The following is a 21,233-nucleotide window of genomic DNA, read 5'->3' as shown; positions in this document are numbered from 1 at the left end:
AGGTTTCATAAGGCCTCCAAGCTTTTGGAGGCCATGGCTTTCTTACTGAACTTTGTAAACCTTTATACCTAGAAAACTGCTTTGCCTAAGACAAGTTCTCTGTATCTTTATTTGACGAATGATTTTTTTTAATATTTATTTATTTGGCTGCATCAGTCTTAGTTGCGGCATGCTCGATCTTAGTTGCGGCAGGTGAGATCTCATTCCCTGACCAAGGGATCGAACCCAGGCTCCCTGCATTGGGAGCTCGGAGTCTTATCCACTGGATCACCAGGGAAATCCCTTGATGAATGATTGATTGAACACAGATTGGAGGGAGAAGTCCCAAATGGAAAACATTTATGATAAACCAAAAGCAAAGTCTTCAAAGTTCAATTCAGTTGTATCTGACAAGAAATATTAGTAATAAACCTTTAAAGGAGCACTTGGAGAGGTATTTTTCTACTTCTTCCTTGTCCCATAATACCAAATCATGAAGAGATAATGAACAAAAACTTGAGAAAAGATAGATGTCTCTCTGCTGTCTCCTCTTTCTTAGAGAGTGAAGGACATATAGAAAGGAGAGGCTTGGGGGATTGAGAGGGGCCCTAGCAGTAGATAAATCTCTTACTTTGTATTACCAGACTCTAAATTTTCTGTGGAGTATTTTTATGGGTAATATCTTTTACAGATGTGTTTGGAGAAGATTGAAATTGGTAAAAGCACATCTAGATTCCGCATTGCAACTTAAACATATTGTATTTTATTTCCTTCAGCACAAGGGCAAAACCTCATTTTTCCCTCCCTCCTTCTTTTAATTAAAAAAAAAAAAAAAGAACAAAGAAAGTCCAAAATGTCTTTTCCTACTTGGAATGAAAAATTAATGATTGCTTTGGGCACAGAGGTAGTGAGCATCAAGTCTTGATCCGACTTAATCAGGAGTCGCCTTTAAATATAAAGAGCCTTGACTCTGGAAGGCTAGAAAAATATAGTCTGAAGGTGTGATTCATATTATTTCCCCAAGGTTTCATTTTTATTTTATTATTCTTCAGCTCCATGACTAAACGTTTATTTGGTGCTAGCAAATTGAAAAAGTCTGGACTGCAATAAGCCGTTTGCCGTTGCTGATTAATTGCCATGGGCATGCTTTTGAATCCTCCTGGTGAACCTGAAGTGTACTGTCCCGAGGAGTGCTTTCCGAAGGGAAAAGTTCTGGAAGGCTCTTCATTTCTTTGAGTTTTCATAATAGTGGAATGTGTTATACAGGCAGCAGAACGAGCAGTTAAGAGTTGGACTCTGGAAGAAGTCCCGGCTCCACCGTTAACTCACAGTGGAGCCTTTAGCAATTTTCTTGATGTTTCTTAAGTCTCCGCTTTTCTCACCTGTAAAATGAGAATAATGAAAATAACACCTAATGCATAAAGTCACGAAGATTGGATATCTGAAAAAGCACTAAACATAGCACATGGCAGTCGTTCCAATAAATTGGAACTGCTGCTGTTGTGATTATGATCTCTATGACTACTACGAATAATGAAATGGGAAGTTGTGTCAGAGGACTGTGCTCTCCACATCGGAGCAAATATTGTACACTTCAGTATCTTATGATATCTGATTATAGTACCTTATTTAGTGTGCATGATGGTTTTACTCTGCTAAATGGTAGTTGTGTAGAGGCCGTGCCCCCCACTAGATTGTACACCCCCTGACTTGCTCTTATATAGTAGCCTTTGCATCTGCCAAGGTGGCTTGCCTACAGCAGGGCCTCAAGAAGGGCTTGTTGGATTGCACTGGGAAGTTATAGGCAGAGGGCTGGATTCCAGCTTTCTCCAGAGTGAGGGCTGTGTGTTAGAAATATCCCCTTGGTTGTTGAATGAAGGCCGAGGATAGGGATTTGGCGTTCCAAATAGGAACTGGGGCTGCCAAGGTCCTAGTCACCATGGTAGGAGCCAGCCATTCAACCTCTGAATGAAGTTGAAGAGTCGAGCAGATTTGGAAAACAGAAGTTAGTTTGTTTCACAGCGTGGCCACATTAGTTTCTTTCTTTTTCTCCCTAGCAAGTATTTTAAGTTACACAAAATAAATGGTCAGAACGTGAGATTCAGATTTGTAAATTGTCAGAATCTGGGTTGAAGAAGCTGGCAGTGAAAGTGTCAGTACAAATGATCAAATCATCAAGGGAAAAAATGCAACTTTGCATGTCTCAGGAGGCAGTTAAAGTCTTACTGTGTGAGGGAAGGGGATAGACAGCTGTGAATGAAGTCGGCCTTGCTGATCTCTTCAGCCTGGGATAAAATCAATCCTGAGCAACCAGAAAAAATACAAATTCTCTGTACAGTTTGTAAATGAAGAGGTGACAGAGCCTGCCTGCTGAGCAGGTGGACTCCAGGAAGTTTGGGGAAAGAGAGAGACCAGTGTTAAATCCAACTCCGCAGTTGTTCCTTTTTGTTATCTTTACTCCCACCCCAGTTTTCTTGCCTGGAGAATCCCCATGGACAGAGTAGCCTAGATTCCATGTGGTCGCAAAGAATTGGACATGACTGAGTGACTGGTAGGCTGCAGTCCATGGGGTCGCTAAGAGTCGGGCAGACTGAGCGACTTCACTTTCACTTTTCACTTTCATGCATTGGAGAAGGAAATGGCACCCACTCCAGTGTTCTTGCCTGGAGAATCCCAGGGACAGAGGATCCTGGTGGGCTGCCATCTATGGGGTCCCACAGAGTTGGACACGACTGAAGGGACTTAGCAGAGCAACTTTCATTATCATCTTTACTCCAGCTCATCTTCACTAAACTCTCAATTTCCTTCTTCCTCTCAGACCTCTGTTTATATGAGATTTCAGTTAAGGATTCCAAAATGTCCCCATTGTCGTTCTAAGACATAGCATAACTGTGTTTAATAATGACGACTACATACCTTATGTGTGCCCAGTGATGTATAAGAGGGCTATTTGATGATGATTTCCACTCAATTCATGATGTACTTGTAGTTTCGAAGCCCTTCCCTATACCATATAAACCATATTTTTTTTGTATAGCTTTTGCTTTATGTTTTTAAAGAGATTTTTATGATTTTAAGTTTTTAAAATAATGAACTGCTTGGTTCCTGTAAAATTAGCTGTTTTAAATTTCTACATGATCACATAGAGTGAACTTACAGTTAACTAATCGATAGGATGCTAGCATTTGAGGAAATTTCACTTATTAATCTTTATATTGTAGGCTTCTCTTTCATATTTTAGTCAATAAATTATTTTTCAAGGCTTAATCATTTTTTTTTTTACAGACCCTTAACACATTTGTTAGCTGTAGGCTTACTATGATGAACAAAACAAAATGGACTGAGTTTCTATCCTTGAGCTTATAGTCTGGTGGGGCTTTTTCTCTGTTGTAGAAATTAAAGACACCCCACTAGGTGAAACAAGAGATCATGTGGAAGGGGAGAGTCATTCCCCATTTCTGCACAATTTCTCAGAGTATCAAATGATGAAAAGGTGCAAATGTGGTGGTCTGTTCTGTGACGGAGGTTGGTTAGCTGTTACTAAAACTATTTCCCTTCCTCTTCAGCTCACAGCTAGACCATGTTCCCAGACTCCCTTGCAGTCTGCTATGTCCGTGTGCCTGTGTTTTTCCCAGTGGAATGTGGACAGAAGTGAGGTAAACCATGAGGTGTAGGAGGTGCCGGGAGAGGTGGAGGGTAGGATGCAAGGAACCTAGTTCCTAAATTACCACTTGGAAATCTTCCTGCTGAGCGTCTGCAGCTGACTGTGTGAACAGGAGATAAACTACTCCGTGAAGCTCCTTGAGAGTTCAGGGTTTCTCTCTTACAGTATTCAGAATTACCTGAGCCATTAATAACATTCCCTTCTAGTGCTTTTAGTCTACTGGGGAAACAGACAAAAATTAAATGACCACTCAAATTATATGTGAAACTGAAATGCCCTGGTCCATCAGAGAAGGCAAGGGCAAGCCTGTGTAGATTACGGAGTCATTTCTGAAGAGCTGAAATCTGAGACCTGTGATCTGAAACAGGAATATGATTCATTTTATTATGAAAGAAGGCAGTATAATAATGAGGATAATAGTTGATCCTCTATCATAGGATTGTTCTGAGGATTAAGTTAATGATGCATTACAAATAAACTAATAATCACATGCATAAATTAATAAAACATAGAACGTTGCCTAAATCATAGTAAATATTTATTGGGTTTTGTTTTTTTGTCTTACTTCTGAGTTAGACTTCCTGTGTTCACATCTCAGCTCTGCCTCTTTATTTTCATAACCTGGGCAATTTGTATAACCTTGCTGAGTTTCAGTGTCCCTGCCTGAGGCTGCCAATAATGCATACCTCGTAGAGTTATTGTGAGGAGTAATGAGGCAGTTTATGGATCTCTCCTCAGTGCCTCATGCAGTGTATGACAAGTTCATGGTCTTTCTCTTCAAGCTGTTTTAGAGCATCTCTTACCTTGAGCTAGCCCTGTTAGACTCCATGGGGATTCTCTGTGATTCCTGCTCAGAGATTCTGCTATCATTTGAGAAGGCAGGATGTGCACACAGAATTAAATAACCATTCAAGGCATTGTATGATTTCGTGTGAATTTGACTGGTTGTATCACTGTTGTGGCCACAGACCAGTTTGATTATCAGAGGACCTTTCAACCCATCCCGAGACATTGCCCATCTCAGTACTCTGCATCCAGTAGATTTCTATAGCTTAGCTAGTCTTTGGATATCTGTACAGAAAGATTGTACATATATATATATAAGCAAACTCTTTGCTACCTCCGTAGATACGAATTTTCTGAAAGCTAAAGATATTTCCTGTTCCTTTCTTTTTTTTTTTTTTAATCCTTTCATTTTGAAAAGCAGTACCATATGCTTAAATTTATACTACTCACTCTTAGATTTTATCAACATTAAAAAGAGAGGGTTGAAAAAAAAGAGATTAGAAGGTCAGACTAGATTAGTGGTTTTTAAATGTGGTTGGAAGATCACCCAGAATTTATGATTTGCTTTTCAAAAGCCATAAATTATATTTTATGAAATATTAAATAAGTAGGAATAGCAATTATATACTAAATTAAATACCTTCTTATTTTAGATTCTGGTATAGACTGTGGTAAATAGTATTAAAATCGTTTAAAGTAAGTGGTTTTTCAGGCTTGAATATTTGTTCTAAAAAGTTGAGAATACAAAAAAGAGAAAAATAAAAAAAAAGTTTTTGTAATTGAACCACCAAAGAATGGCCAGTAAATTTCCTTTCAATCTTTATTCTATGCATATATGTTTTTTCACAAATTTTGAATCATATACAGTGTTTTATTTCTTAGTCTTTTTTAAAGGTATAATTTACCTTACCATAAAATTAAAAACATAAAAATTCCTTTTAAAAAGTATAATTCAGTGGTTTTTAGTATATTCACAAAGTTGTTCAGCTATCACTATAATCAATTTTATAATATGTTCATCACTCCAAAGAGAAACTCTTGTACCTGTTAGCAGTTACTCCTCCAGACCTTGGAAACTACTGAAGTGCTTTGTGTCTCTGCTTATCCTGAACATCTCATATAAATGGAATCAAAATATGGGACTTTTGTAACTGACTTTTTCACTGAGCATTATGTGTTCAAGGTTTGTCCATGAGTAGCACATATTCATAGTTCATTTCTTTTTTGGCTGAATAAAATTCTTTTGTATGGATATACCACTTTTCACTTATCCATTCAGTAGTTAATAGACATTTAGATTGTTTCTACTTTTTGGCTATTATAAATAATGCTGCTGTGAATATGTATACCGGTTTTATTTGTGAATATATTTTCAGTTTCCTTGAAAATGTTAATCGCTCAGTCATGTCCAGCTGTCTGCAATCCCGTGGAGGACCCCTCCAGACTCCTCTGTCCGTGGAATTCTCCAGGCAAGATACTGGAGTGGGTAGCTGTTGCCTTCTCCAGGGGATCTTCCCAACCCAGGGACTGAACCTGGGTCTCCTGCATCGTGGGCAGATTCTTTACCATCTGAGCCACATTCCCTTGGGTCATATGATAATTCTATGTTTAAAATTTTGAAATATCTTCCAACTATTTTCCAGAATGACAGCACCATTTTCATACTGTTGTACAAGCTGCTTTTTTCTTTTTGATAGAGAGGAAGAGGGAAATGATAAATGCATTTCTCACTTCAAATTTTACTTACTAAACCATTTAGATTCTTACTCTCTAATATCTTTTACTCTTTTCTGCTTCAAAGGTAGTATTCTAGTTCACATCCTCTTTATTTTTGTTATTTTTATTAAGATGTAGTTGATTTAAAATATTACTTTCAGGTATACAACATGGTGATTCAAAATTTTTGTAAATTACACTCACTTAAAGCTATTATAAGATATTGGCTATATTCCCTGTGACATACAATGTATCCTTAAAGCTTTTTTATTTTATATGTAGTAGTTTCTACCTCTCAATCCTCTACCCCTGTCTTATCCTTCCTTGCTTCCCTCTCCCTGCTATGAATATTGGGGTGCACATGTCTTTTTGAATTAGTGTTTTCATTTGCTCTGGATATATACTCGGAAGTGAATTGCTGAATCATATGACAAGTGTATTTTTGTTTTTTGAGGACCCTCCAATACTGTTTTCCACAGTGGCTGTACCGATTTACATTCCTACCAACGGTGTACAAGGTTTCCCTTTTTTCCATATCCTTGTCAAAATTTGTTATTTGTAGCCTTTTGATGATAGCCATTCTGACAGGTATTAGGCAGTATCTCATTATGGTTTTGATTTGCATTTCTCTCATGATTAGCCATGTTGAGCATCTAATGATGTGGCTGTTGGCCATCTGTATGTCTTTTTTGGAGAAATGTTTATTCAGGTTTTCTGCTCATTTTTAAATCAAATTGGTTGATACTGAGTTGTATGAGCTATTTGTATATTTTGGATAGAAACCCCTTATCAGTCACATCATTTGAAAATATTTTCACCCCATTCAGGGGGTTGTCTTTTCATTTTGTCATTGATTTCCTTTGTTTTGCAAAAGCTTTTAGGATTAATTTGGTCTCATTTGTTTATTTTTGCTTTTATTTCCTTTGCCTTAGGAGACGGGTCCAAAAATATCTTGCTATGATTTATGTCAGAGTGTTCTGCCTATGTTTTCTTCTAGGAGTTTTATGGTTATGTTCTTACATTTAGGTCTTTAATTCATTCTGTGTTTATTTTTGTATATGGTATGAGAAAATGTTCTAATTTCATTCTTTTACATATAGTTGTTCATTTTTCTTGGCACCAATTACTAAAGATTTAGTAATATATACTAAATATACAGTTGTATATACAATATACAATTTCTTCATTGTATATTCTTGTCTTCTTTGTTGTAGGTTAATTGACCAAAAACACATGGCTTTTACTTCTGGGATGTCTATTCTTTTTCCTTTTTAAGTTTTTATTGAATTTGTTTACAGTGTTGCTTCTGTTTTATATTTTGGGTTTTATTTTGGCAGCAAGGCATATAGGATCTTAGCTCCCTGACCAGGGATTAAATCCACAACCCCTGCATTGGCAGCTGAAATCTAACCCACTGAACCACCAGGGACGGCCCCTGGGCTCTCTGTTCTTTTCCCGTGATCTATGTGTCTGTTTTTTTGTGCCAGTACTATGCTATTTTCATGACTGTAACTTTGTAGCATAGTCTGAAGTCATATAGTGTGATACTTCCAGCTCTGTTCTTCTCAAGATTGCTCTGACTATTCAGGATCTTTTGTGTTTCTACACACATTTTAGAATTATTTCTTCCAGTTCTGCACTTTCAGTTTGTGTATGTCTTTAGATCTGAAATGAATTGCTTATAGGAGCATTTTTGTGAGTCTTGATTTTGTATCCAGAGCATGAGACTTTGTGTGAGCTCTTTAAGAGTGGAGTCTCTATTTCCCACTGCTTTCTGGGTCTCCCAAAAGTAAGCCCCACTGGCCTTCAAAGCCAAATGTCCTGGAGGTCCTATTCCTTGTGCAGGACCCTAGGGCTGCAGAGGCTATGTGGGGTTCAGATCATGTACCCCTTGCAGAGATCCTCACCAGTTGTAATTATTCTCCCATTTGTGGGTCACTCAATCAGGGATATGAGTCTTGACTATACTGCCACTCCGCCCATCCTACCTGTCTCACTGTGGTCCCTTCTTTATACTTTAATTGTGGGAGAGATTTTCTGATAGATTCTGGTCTTTCTAATCAATAGCTGTTCTGTGAGCAGCTGTAATTTTGGTGTGCCCTTGAGAGGAGGTGAACTCAGGGTCTTCCTACTCTGCCATCTTGGTCAAGCTCCCAGAGTGCTTTTTCATCTAGCATTATATCACAGTCATTTGCATAAGTGACTACATTTTCTTTGAAAAGCTTATTTTTAGTAGCTGATCTACACTTCATCATGTTTGCACAATAACTAAGTCAACCATTTTCCTAATACTGGCTTCTTTGTTATTGTTATTATTATAAATAATTATACAGTGACATTGTATGCATCTCTATTTCTTCTAGAGTAAATTCCTAGAGGTGGAGTGACTAAGTCAATGGGAATAGAGATATTTAAGACCCTTAACAGTTAGTGTAACATTTTCCTCTAAGAAGCATTAACAATCTAGACCTCGACCAAATAGCGTGCATGGCACTTGTCACGTCCTTTGCCCATTTTTCTAATGAGGACCTAGCAAAAAAATGTATGGTTTTCTCTGGCTACACAGCAAATTATCACAAATTTAGTGCTTTTAAACACCATGAACTTATCATCTCAGTTTCTATAGAAGTCTTGTGTGGTCGGACTGTATTCTCAGCTCACATTTTCACGTTCCAACATCAAGTTGTCCACCAGGACCCCCTGCCTTGTCTGGAACTCAAGGTCTTCTCCAAAGCTCACTGGATGTAGGTAAAATTCATTTCCTTCTCACATTTTCTATTTCTTTCTTTCTTTTTCTCTCACTTTGAGTAGTTGCGTACCCATGTTCTGCAGATATGAAGTTTGAGAATCAGTGGATGAGATTAACTTTAAGACCCTTCTAATTAGAATATTTTATAATTTGTTAGTTATTCGGCCATCTTTCAGCAAGAAAAACCTAGCTGTAGTTAAACTGGTGTAACAGGGAGACCCCTCCAATTAATAGAGACTTTTTAAAATGGAGAGTTAATGCTTCTTTTGTTTGTTAAAGTGCTTTTTTAAATTGTCAAGTCTACATACATATTAGCTGATGTTATTGGTATGTAAATTTGGAGGAAGCTCAGAGCTGTCTCTCAGTGCTCTTCCTTTTCAGGACTGGGCCTGTCTTTGGAATCAGAAACAGCCTTTTTCACAAATGTGTTCACAGAACTCCAGTCTTGCAAAGTATTCTTTTGAGGCAAGCATTTTGTGATAACCAAGTGTGGGAACCCTTACATTCTGTATTTTCACTTCTCCCTTTGTGCTCTCCTGGAAAGTCAGTAAAGAACTTGTTTAAATTGCTAGATCATGTTTTCCTTGACTAAGGAATGAGCACGCTGTAGCAGTGCTGCTTCCTGTGTCTCCTGTCTCCATCAGTCAGGCGAAGCAGAGCTGAGCGGGCCATCTAAAGCTTGGGTGATGACCAGCAGACGGAAAGGGTAAGTTTTGGGGATCTAGAACAAATCACCTAATCTGTCTGGGTGTTAATTCTTCCTGGTAAAATGAGGATGGGAGATGAATTACACTTTAAATTCTCAGTTCCAATGTTACGGGATTCTATCATTTACTTTATTATGAAAGTATAAAGAAAAGTGTTTCATAAACACAGCTTTGCCAAAAATAAAAACACACACACAAAAATTAAAGTCATCTGCTGGACCTCTGAGAAACAACTGGATCATGGGAATCTTTCCTCATGAATTTTTGAATAGTCCCATAGTGTAAACTATGAATTATGGTGCTGAACAAGACTCTTGAGAGTCCCTTGGACAGCAAGGAGATCCAATAAGTCCGTCCTAAAGGAGATCAGTCCTAGGTGTTCATTGGAAGGACTGATGGTGAAGCTGAAACTCCAATACTTTGGCCACCTGATGCAAAGAACTGACCAATTGGAAAAGACCCTGATGCTGGGAAAAATTGAGAGCAAGAGGAGAAGGGACAACAGAGAGTGAGATGGTTGGATGGTATCACTGACTCAATGGACATGAGTTTGAGCAAACTCCAGGAGATAGTGAAGGACAGGGAAGCCTGGCATGCTGCAGTCCATGGGGTCGCAAAGAGTCAGACACTACTTAGCGACTGAACAACAACGTAGCCTGAATACATATACATTCATAATAGAACTTGTGCTGATCGAATGGTCTAAGTGACAAATTCAGGTGCACACTTCCTTATATCAGTCCCACAGAGTGGTGACAGTTTGAAAGGGAAAGGAAGAAAAGAAATCTGGCTGGACAGACACAGTCATGGTGGAAAGCAGGAAGATTAGATGTGTGTAAAGGAATGCTGCTGCTGCTTCTGCTAAGTTGCTTCAGTTGTATCTGACTCTGTGCGACCCCATAGACGGCAGCCCACCAGGCTCCCCCGTCCCTGGGATTCTCCAGGCAAGAACACTGGAGTGGGTTGCCATTTCCTTCTCTAATGCATGAAAGTGAAAAGTGAAAGGGAAATCGCTCACTGAGGGCCTTAAATGGTGTGGGGCTAATAGGCAGCCCTTGGTAGTTCCCGAGTACAGAGATAACACTCTGAAAGGTATGGTTTAGCCAAATTGCTTGGGCTGTGATGCTGAGACAGATCAGAAGGGAGAATGTCTGTAAAGACCAAGACTAAGGCTTTGGCGGCAACTTGGTGGGTGAAGGTGGGGCTGTGCCAGGTTGATGCATAAAGCAACATAGAGGAAGCGTTGTGGGAATGTGGTGACTCATTGAGGTCTGACTGATGAGGGAGGAGGAGGAACTGGCAGTCATTCCAGGGTAGAGATCTCAGAAGAGGAAGTGGTGCCGTTGGTGATGATAGGGAATGTGTGCAGAAGTAGTGATGTAGAGGTGAAACGATGTTCTTTAATAGATAGTTGAGATTTGGAGATGTGGCTAGGTAGTCTGGTGCAGCTGGCCAGTGAATAGGGCAGGTAAGCACACTGGGACGAGGGACTGAGAGAAAGTAACTCTGTTGCTTTGAGTATCAGCAATATTTGTGTTCCATGCTAATCTTATTTACTCATGTACTATTGCACTGGGAGGGTACCTTGTACTCCATTTTACACACCTTCTACCTAGTTTGAAGGTGAATTTAATTCATTGCTTTAACACATTTGACATATAAACTGCTTTTCGAGCTTTATTTTATCTCTATGTTTTCATGAATGTAATGAGTGGTTCCCTGTTTCAATTCAAGCATTCAACATTCCCTTCCTTCTCCTGGTAGATTTTTTTGTTTGTTTATTTTCACTGTGGCTTTTGAAGAATTGCCTGGGTTTGATTAAACTTGGCACACTGTTAAATTACATCAGGTTACAGTGGAAGGGCTATTTGCATTTTTTTGTTTGCCTCTTTAAAATAAAATTAAAAAAAGGCAGTTAGAAACAATACCCATATGGGCACTTCTTTAAGATTCATAATTTTAATGCCATGTGGTATGTAGGTCAGGGCTCGGGTGGTGTGAGAGGCAGTGTGGCTTTGAAATGAAGGCTTACTTTATGCTGAGTTTTGGACAAGTTCCTTTTCCTCTCTAAGCTTCAACCTTCTCAACTGTAAAATGGAGATATTCATACTACTTATTTCCTATTGTGGTTGTGAGATTCCAGTGAATTGATATGTATAAAGGCTTAGGATGGTGCCTGGCACCTATTAAAAGTACCCAATAAATAGGGCCTACCATTATAATTATTATTATCATCATTATTACTATTATTTTTATTAGCAATGGAAATATGTGAGGTCTACAGATAAAACTGGTCAGGAAATTTAATTATACATACAGAAAGGAATAAAGGCATATAAAAATCAAGGAGAAAATGGGGAATAAGATTAGCTTGCTTTAAATGTCTGTTTCTTAGTTTTGTGAGCTTGGCAAGACTTTAGTTCCCTGTGCCTTGAAGAAATGAGTACTCTGTGGCTGGCCTTACAAGAAAATTACAAGGATTAGTGCATTTATATTGAACTCCTGGACTCTCTGATTGCAAAGTAGGAAATATTTTTTGCAGCTGTGATGCATTAATGTTAGCATGAACCGAAGCACTTATTGGACTTAGATATTTTTTCTGCCCCCTTTCAACTTTTATGAAACCTTTCTATATTTCTCAGTTGTGAGACTAAGAAAATGGCAGAGAACGTGCCTCCCACATTCAGTGAGGAGGAAGCTGTGGAATAGGGCACTGGATGCTCAGTGTGATAAGCTTCAGGCAAAATCTGTTTTGCTTTTTTCTGATCTGAGCAAACTTTCCACAAAATGTGTTTCTAACTGAGTCAAGCTGGAGAAACCAGTTGTGTAGGAAGATTATAAAAGGTTGTGGTTGTGGTAGAAATGAAGCTCTTCATTGGAGATCAAAAGATTAGCTTAAGCAGGTGATCTGTAAATGGTAATTCTCCTCAAGTCCATGGAAATGGAAAAGACGAAACCAACAGCACATGTCTGTGGACCGAGATTGAAGCGTACTAATGACCAGGCCGTTAATGAAGATATCCAGGACGAATGAAAGTCATACAAAACAGTAGCTGGATTTCTTTGCCATTAGACAAAGAGAAATTTCCTTTTAACTTTTATTATCAAGAAACGATCCCCCTGATTTTCTATTTTTCAGACAAGAGAGTGGAAGTTTAGCTGACAGTTTCTAAATTGTAGCACAATGAAGCTCAAGTACAAAGGCTAGTTTTTGTTTTCTCGTGCCTTCAGTGATGCCATTTGGAGGGACCATTCATGTGAGGAGCCAGTGGGCTGCCGTCTATGGGATCGCACAGAGTCAGACATGACTGAAGCGACTTAGCAGCAGCAGCAGCATAGTGGTGGAGAGCAGACTCTTGAGCCTGACCGCCTGAGGTTCAATCCAGCCTCTACCTCTTCACAGCTGTGTGCCTTCAGGAAAGTTCCTTGGCCTGTTTGTCCTTCAGCTTCCTCACATTTACAATGTCAGAATAGTAGTAGCTACCTTGGAGTTGTAACAAGGAAAAGAACTGATAAGTATATCATGCTAAGAACAGTACATGGCGTACAGAATGAGCACTAGATATGGGTTAGCCCTTACTGTCTTGATAGTTTGGTGGTTAAGAGTGTGGACTCTGAACTCACATGGCTTGAATTTTGTGTTCCTACTTGGGAGCTGACCTTAGGCAAATTACTAACTTCTCAGAATCTTTATATTTGCTAAATGATTGTATCTATTTTGTATGACTGAAAGTGAAAGTGAAGTCGCTCAGTCTTGTCTGACTCTTTGTGACTCCATGGACTGTAGCCTACCAGGCAGGCTCCTCAGTCCATGGAATTTTCCCAGCAAGAGTACTGGAGTGGGTTGCCATTTCCTTCGCCAGGGGATCTTCCTGACCCAGGGATCGAACCCGGGTCTCCCGCATTGCAGGCAGACGCTTTACCATCTGTATGACTGATGTGACAATTAAATTTACAAAGCACTTCATGATTCACACAGTCCTCAGCATAAGGTAAACCCTCAATACATGTTAGTTATTGCTTTCTTGGTTTTTTCCTGTGTTCAGATGTCAGAGACAACATTATGAGCCCTCAAGCAGAAAACTGGAAAATCTGAGAATGATAGCTCTGAGAGCTTATCTCTACCTTCCGTTGCTGGAATATCCTTCCCAGATTTTATGTTGGCCCTTGAACAGCATAGTCAATTGTTGTCTTTCTGATTTTCCAAGCCCACAGTGTTCTATAGCCAATCTTGGCAATACATCAGGTTCTAGGAAAGTACATGAATCATCATGGGACTCTTGACTCTGCCCTTCTGAACCTCATAAAAACATGTGATTCTATGAGCTGATTTCCTAAGTATCCTTCTTCCCTGATGTGCTCACTTCCTTTCATCTACTTATGTCACCCACTGGCAGCCCCTTCCGTGGCTTTCTCGTCCCTGGTTTCACACCCACCATTTATGCCCCCTCCCTCCTGCTGCGTTTATATCAATCCCCAAAATGTATTTTGCACACTCCCTCCTGTCCTCTCCTTTACAGCGGTTTTCTTTTTCCTTTGACTGTGCTGGGTCTTCGTTGCAGTGCCCTGCCTTTCTCTAGTTGTGGAGAGCAGGGGCTGCTCTCTCGTGATACGTGGGCTTCCCACTGCATGGCTTCTCTTGTTGTGGAGCACGAGCTCTCAGGGGCATAGGCTTTAGTAGTTGAGGCACATGGACTTATTTGCCCTGCTGCTTGTGGGATCTTCCTGGACCAGGGATCAAACCAGTGTCCCCTGCACGGCAAAGCAGATTCTTAACCACCGGACCACCAGGGAAGCCCAGCAGTTTCATTCTTAATGAAGACGTACCCTGCTCTCTTCACAAATGAAAGCCTCACCTTCTTTGTGGGCAAGGAGTGGATTTGGCTTTCCCATTGCCCTGTACCGGGAGTAGACAATGAACTGCCACCTTCTCCCTGACTCCCACAGGATGTTCTTGTCACCTGTCTGAGGTCCTTGCTATAGTATTGCTACATTCCCTTTCTGTAATCCCTGACTGAACATCTAGAATAGACCCTGGCACATAGTAGGCCTTCTAATATCTGTTGAGTGAACAGAATCAATGAATAAATCTTTCTCAGGAGTATTATCAAAATTATCAACCTTCATATTTTTTGCCTACCTGGACCCCATTTTTAATCATTGTTTATTCATTCACTCAATAGATATTTATAAAGATGCCAGGGGTTGTTCGCCACTGGTCTTCTCTTCTGGAGACATCTCATTTAGTAAGAGAAATTGCTTAAATAAATTAGAGTTGTGAGATGTGTGTGAAGGAAAAACGCAGGGTTCTGTGGGGCCTAACCTAGTGGGGAATGAGGTGGTCAGTGAGGGCTTTTGTAAGGAATTAAGGTTCCATGCTGTACTAGGAGGAGGAATGGTGACTGGTTAGGTCAAGGTGTCTGGGAGGAGCAGGACAGAGTGTTCCAGGCAGACGGAGTCATGTGTGCAGAGGCGTGAAGGGAAGAAGCACGACATACTTTGAAGAGTCCAAAAGAAGACCAGAGGTGGAGGAGCCAGGGTGGGAGGGAGCTGAAGATTGTGAGAGGTGGGCAAAGGCAAGATCTGGGGACTTCAGTATTCATTTTGATAGCCCTTGATATTCCTTAACACCATAGCCATCAGCTCCGTACAAGTGCTTCCTTGCCTGGCATGCTTCTACACATTGTTTGTTTTTATCCCCATAAAAACTCTTTTTGCTTTGTTTCCAACCCAGTGAGATCACAGTGATGAGACCTGGAGCAGATCATTGGTAAGGAAGGCTAATTGGATGATTAAGAGAATGAGCCTTGCAATCAGGCCAAGCTATGGTTCAAAGACTAGTTTCATCACCTAGCTGGTTGATCTTGGGAAACTTTACTAAACCTCTCTGAGCTTCCATTCTCTAATCTGAAAAAAAGAGGATGCTAATATTTACCATGTGAGATTTGATGAAGATTAAATAAGCCAATGGAGTGAAAGCGCTGAGCACAGAATTTGGGTCATATTAACTGCTCATTACGTGGCTGTGCTTGTTGGGAGTTGAGAAGTGTTTAGAGGCTGTGTGCTGTAGGAAGCAGAGGAACCCAGCCTTTTTTCTGCTGCTTCTTGACCTTTCTTGGGGGAGCCCTGACCAATAATTGGGATCAGAGTTCAATTTTTTGGTGTTTTGTTCTGCAACAGCTTTCTTGGAGTATGAGCCAGAGACTTTTTTCTTTCCTTGTTCTGCTTTCAAGAGCATCTAACATCCATGTTTAGTCCTGACATCTGCTTCTTACTCAGCGGTCCTTAGGGAAGCTGTCTGTTCTTAGGTCTTCTACTAGCTTGTCTCTGTCACTCTCCATGTTTATATTTCCCACCCCAGCTGCTCACTTAAACTCTGCCTCTCCCTATTCTGGACTCTTGTCTGCCCTGGACATTGAGATCTGGTTGTTTTTGTTTTGACTATCCGGTAATCTGGTCTCAGACTCTTAGATCGCGGGTGATGTTATGTATTCCTTTACCTCCCCTTGACCTACTGGCTCAGGGGCCAAGACTAACCTCTGACACCTGCTATCTGGAGAAACTTACACCCTGTTTTCCAGTCCTAACCCAGACTCATGTCCAGCTTCTTGGCATTACTCACTACGTGTAAAACCTCTTGCTGTTGCTACCTTTATTTCTTCCTAGATAAGAGACACAACCTTTGGATTCCCACCACCAGCTCTGAGTCAACACAGTGAAAACAGAATTCACCTCTGTATGCCTCATTCTCTCTGTACTTTGGTCAGGTTCCAGGCCTAGAACTTATTACATCATATTCACCATGAAATTATGAAGTCTCCAAGGACAGCAGTTGTCCTTAATTATTTCTGTGTTCCCAGTATTTAGTTCAAGCCCTGGAAAATCAAAGAATACCTTTAATTAAAGATTTTCAAAATTAATTAGAAATTGTCACCCTGCCAGGGAAGTGAGGGTCAACCTGTACCACTGAGAGGGAATAGAGCCCTTGTCTATTAGAGGACAGAGGGGCCTTGGAACAGTTCCAGAGATGATCAGCTTCAAATTATTTGGGGGAAATTTCTGTGATCAGCTGATAGTCAGTGATGTGGCCTCCCTCTCTGCTTGGGGAGGATTTTCTTGAAACTGGTATGGCACAAAAATTAGTGTATTGATGTTTGCAGCACTCTGCTCCTCTAGCCTGCAAAGGATAACTCTGTGCTGGTTTTTTCAGTATTCTATTTGCTCTTTCTTCCTAAAGAGATAGTGCACTGTCTGGCTGAAAGAGAAGCTAAGTTCATCAGCAAACTAATGGACACCAGGGAAAAGAGGGAGAAGAACAGAAATCAAAGATCTATCTGGGCAGAGAGTGAACTTGGGGGGGGGGGTCATTTTACAGAAAGCACTCTGTAGCTGCTGAAAGGTGAAAAGGAATTAAAGAGGAAAGAGAAGCAAGAAATGGGCCCCTCAGGTGATCTTTAAGAAAAGCAAATAAAAGATTTGACTTGGGAATAAACTCTCTCTGCATTTTTTCTGTTGTATCCCTTATGTCCAACACAATGTCTGGCACATATAACATTTTCAATAATTGTTGGTTGAATTAATTTCTTTAAATATTGAAACTGAATCATCAACAAATGTTACTACTCAGACAGTAGGCCCTGTATTCACACCGTTCACAGTATTATGGGGCTTGGAACCAAATCCATTGACACCATGAGTCTAGTATGGCAAGGTGTTGTGGAGAAGCAGGGGAACATGTACCAACCCACCCCCAACTTCACAGAGTAAAGGCAATGGCCTCAAGTGCAATACTACTTCAGGACCAAGGACAGCATCTGTTGGACACTCCCCCTCATGTTTTAGTGCTGCGACTCCCCTGCTTGTGTGTGACTTCAACATCCTGGGCCCCTTATCTTTCCATTACACCTGCTCTGCAACCCTCACAGCTAGGATCAATCCAACTACTGCCTTCTCCATTTCTGGACATGGCCTAGGACTGTTGGAGAAAAATGACAAAACTAATCCCTTGGATGACACACAAATACACGCTCCTCTGTCTCAGCTCCACCAAGCAGTCCTAAAGTGTTGCTAGTCATCACTCTCTCCTCCATGCTCCACGGTGGCTCTTCTAAACCTGCGTCACCCTAGCTCCTCATACTTTTGCCTGTCCTTCCAGTCTCAGGATGACTCTTCCTCTAACTTCCATGAGAAATTGAAGGTACAGGGTGAGAATTCTGTTAACTTCCTTTGCATGCTCACCTTATTTGCCCTCAAAAGGAAAGGTATTCTTTGGCCTTCTCAAAACAAATCCCCTGCCTTTGCTTCTGAGTTCCTCTCTCCATCTCCCCAGGTCCTCCAGGTCCAGACCTTGTTCCATCAGCTGTCCTCCCCTCTCCTCTGGATCTCTACTGGATCCTGCCCAACACACTAGTCAGTGTTGCTGGACAACTGTGAGGTTCTGTCATATTCACATAGAGTCGTTATTTAAAGAAATAGATTTGGAGACCCTACCCCAGGTCTCCTGAATCAGGAGATAGTGTCCAGGAACCTATTTTTAAAACAAGTATTCCTGGTTTGCAAAATACTCTTAAAAACTCTGCCTTTATTATTGCTGCCCCCAAACCATTTTTCACCCAAAAGCCAGAAATACCTCTCAGAAATGCAAATCTGATCACATCATTCCCTGTTAAAAGCCCCTTGAGAGTTTTCTAATAAGTTGGGGTCAAAGCAGGATGCACAAAACACATTCAAAATGGGTAAAGAGAATTTAATCTAAGTGATATTCACAAAGGTGTTCCGGAGGTGAGACAGACATGAGGGCCATGGCAGTGCCCCAGGGCCAGCAACAGGAGCTCTAAAAGGGTAAGGCGAGGGAGGGGTTCCTTGCCTAGGAACAGAGGACTGCCTGATCTGAGCTGTAATTAGTGGAAAGATGCATCCGACCTGGGACAGCGACAGAACAAATGAAAATAAACTCTTTCTCCTTCCTTCCCTCTGAATTCGTGCCCGTGTTCTCCATTGGATGAGGGAAGGGGAGCTGGGGGGTGCAGTTTATATTGGGCAGCCTTCAAGGTAGGAAGCATGGTGGAGAAGGGAGGGTAGTGGGATTTGGGGAGGTAAGGGAGAGGTGGGGACACGCAAGCCATAGTTACCTACCTATAGGAAGGATAAGGGCCGAAGCCTCAGGGTGGCTGTGACGCATAATGTCCTCTCCCCATGAGGCTCCTCCCTCCTGCTTCTATCCCCCTACAATGTCTGTAGATGACATGGGCTCCGGGAAGCCCCAGGTTTTTCCTTTGCTCATGTAACCTCCTTTGCCTGAAATGCTCACTCTGTTCTGTCCACTGAACACTTCCCACACTTTCTGTGAAACTAAACTCAAGTGACACTATTTCTGTGAAGCCTTTCTTTAGCTTCCTCACCAAGTAGAATTGGCTACTTCTTCTTTTGTGCTCCCATCGTTGTAAAAACAGGTCACATGGATGGAGTGCTTACCCTGTGCCAGACACTAAGAAGTTTGCATGTGTTTACTAATTAAATCCTCATAACAAATCTATTATCCCCATTTTATAGGTGAATAAACTGAGGCACAGAGTGGTTAAGTAAAATTGCACTAGACAATGGGCTTCCCTGGTCATTCAGGTGGCAAAGAATCTGCCTGCAACGTGGGAGACCTGGGTTCGATCCCTGGGTTGGGAAGATCCCCTGGAGGAGGGCATGGCATCCCACTTCAGTATTCTTGTCTGGAGAACCCCATGGATAGAGGAGCCTGTTGGGCTACAGTTCATGGGGTTGCAAAGAATCAGACACAACTGAGCAATTAAGCAGACAGAATCCAGTTAATAATTGGTTGAGCAGGATTTGAAGCTAGGCAGTCTATTTCTAACTGCTTAACGGCTCTGTCATAGAGCCTCATGACTCTATATATTACCACTTGACTGCATTAATGTATTTATATGTCTGTCTTTCTCTATCAAACCACAAACTCACCAAGGGTAAGATGGTGTTTTATTGATCATTTCCTCAGTAACCCCTTGCCTTGCCCCATTGCATAGCACAGAACTTGGCAAAATGGAGATATTTGATGAGTGAAAAAAATGAATGAGGAAGGGAGGAAAGCAATCTTTTGCAAATATCCCCTCTTCACAGTTGAGACTACTACACTGTAATAGCCTATGCTGTAATTTCAACTCAGATCTGCCTGACCACAGAACCCAAGCCCCTGTCCTCCTTATATCAGGTTGCTTTCAAGAGGAGTTCAAAACTTTAATGCTATACAACTGTTTCCAAACAGAAACTTGGCAAGCTACCAGGCATAACTCAGATAACTCATTGGAGATTGAATGTCATTTAAGATTAAGACCTAAAACAGAAACTCTATTCAGGAATAATGAAGTAGAACTAGGGGGTAGAGGTGGGGAAATGGAACAAGGATAAAGTTCTAGGTCAGAATTCAACATAGTATCCAAAGAGTTGAAATTTAAGACCTCTAAGTTTAGAAACAGGACAGGCATCTGACCAGTCCTGTCTTTTCTTGAAGCCATGACTTAAGTAAATAGACAAAGAGTGGCTGTGATTTAAAGAATATATCTTCCAAGGAGTTGGGTGGGATTTGACCCAAGCCGTGTCCACAAGGTAGCTCTCTAGAGGCTCCAGTTCTATAAGGGGTACTAAAATATTAGCAGAAAATATTGAGAATAATGTGTCAGTTAATTTAGCTTTCCACAGTCAACTCCTAAAATGACCTGAGAAGCAGGAGGTCACTTTCCATCAAGTAAAACCTGTTTTGAAGCATCCCCACCAGTGCTGGCCACTCGTCAAGCAGTGAACGAGTGTGCAGGCTGTACCTGCAGCCACAAGCATCATCTCAATCCAGCTAGAGTCAGCTGTCCTCAGCAGCTACCATCAACCAGACCTGGTATTGAGTAATGCACAGCGTGATAGCGATTTACCTAAATTTTGAGCAGTTAATATGTGTAGCTTAGGAAAAAAAATGTATGCCATCAATCAGTGTAATAACGTTATCTTTTTAAAACATAGAGAATTAGGTATACATTTATTTATGAAAGGACTTCTCTTGTGGCTCAGCTGGTAAAGAATCCGCCTGCAATGCGGGAGACCCAGGTTTGATCCCTGAGTTGGGAAGATCCCTGGAGAAGGGAAAGGCTACCCACTCCAGTATTCTGGCCTGGAGAATTCCATGGACTAGTCCACGGGTCGCAAAGAGTCAGACACGACTGAGCAACTTTCACTTTCACTTACTTATAAAAAGAGAATCAGTTTATGCTCTTGTTCCAATGAATAAATGTTGAGCAGATATGTTAAGAACATCAGTGTAAGGGATGCCTAAATGTCTGATACTCCTTTCTGAACCCACATGCTCTGTTAATGCTTCATCCTAAAAGAAGAGAGCATCCCACACTTCGGCAGGAGCATTGGTCTCCCAGTGCCGGCTGTTTCATTCTCCTCTGTCAGCCCCTAATCTCCCTCCTCTTTATCCAGGTCAGTTCTAGTTGCCCAATTACTGGATCAGTTTCTTCGAAGATATTTTAACATTCCAAGATTGTTCCTTGGCATGGAGATATGCTTCTTTTGAGCAAAACTTCCAGGCTTTTCCACAATCCAATGCCCCTCCACGTTAAACATTTTTCCT

General features: G+C 40.9%; 1 protein-coding gene across 3 annotated transcripts in view; it reads left to right on the top strand.

The window, feature by feature from the left end:
* PLCE1 (phospholipase C epsilon 1) overlaps positions 1-21,233 on the top strand; it is a 377,706-nt gene that overhangs the window by 86,323 nt on the left and 270,150 nt on the right. The window lies entirely within an intron of this gene.

This window comes from Bos indicus x Bos taurus, chromosome 26 (genome assembly GCF_003369695.1).
Source record: "Bos indicus x Bos taurus breed Angus x Brahman F1 hybrid chromosome 26, Bos_hybrid_MaternalHap_v2.0, whole genome shotgun sequence".
In the NCBI taxonomy this organism is placed as follows: domain Eukaryota; kingdom Metazoa; phylum Chordata; class Mammalia; order Artiodactyla; family Bovidae; genus Bos; species Bos indicus x Bos taurus.
Note: the sequence above shows the minus strand (reverse complement) of the source record. Positions and strands in the feature narration are given on the sequence as shown.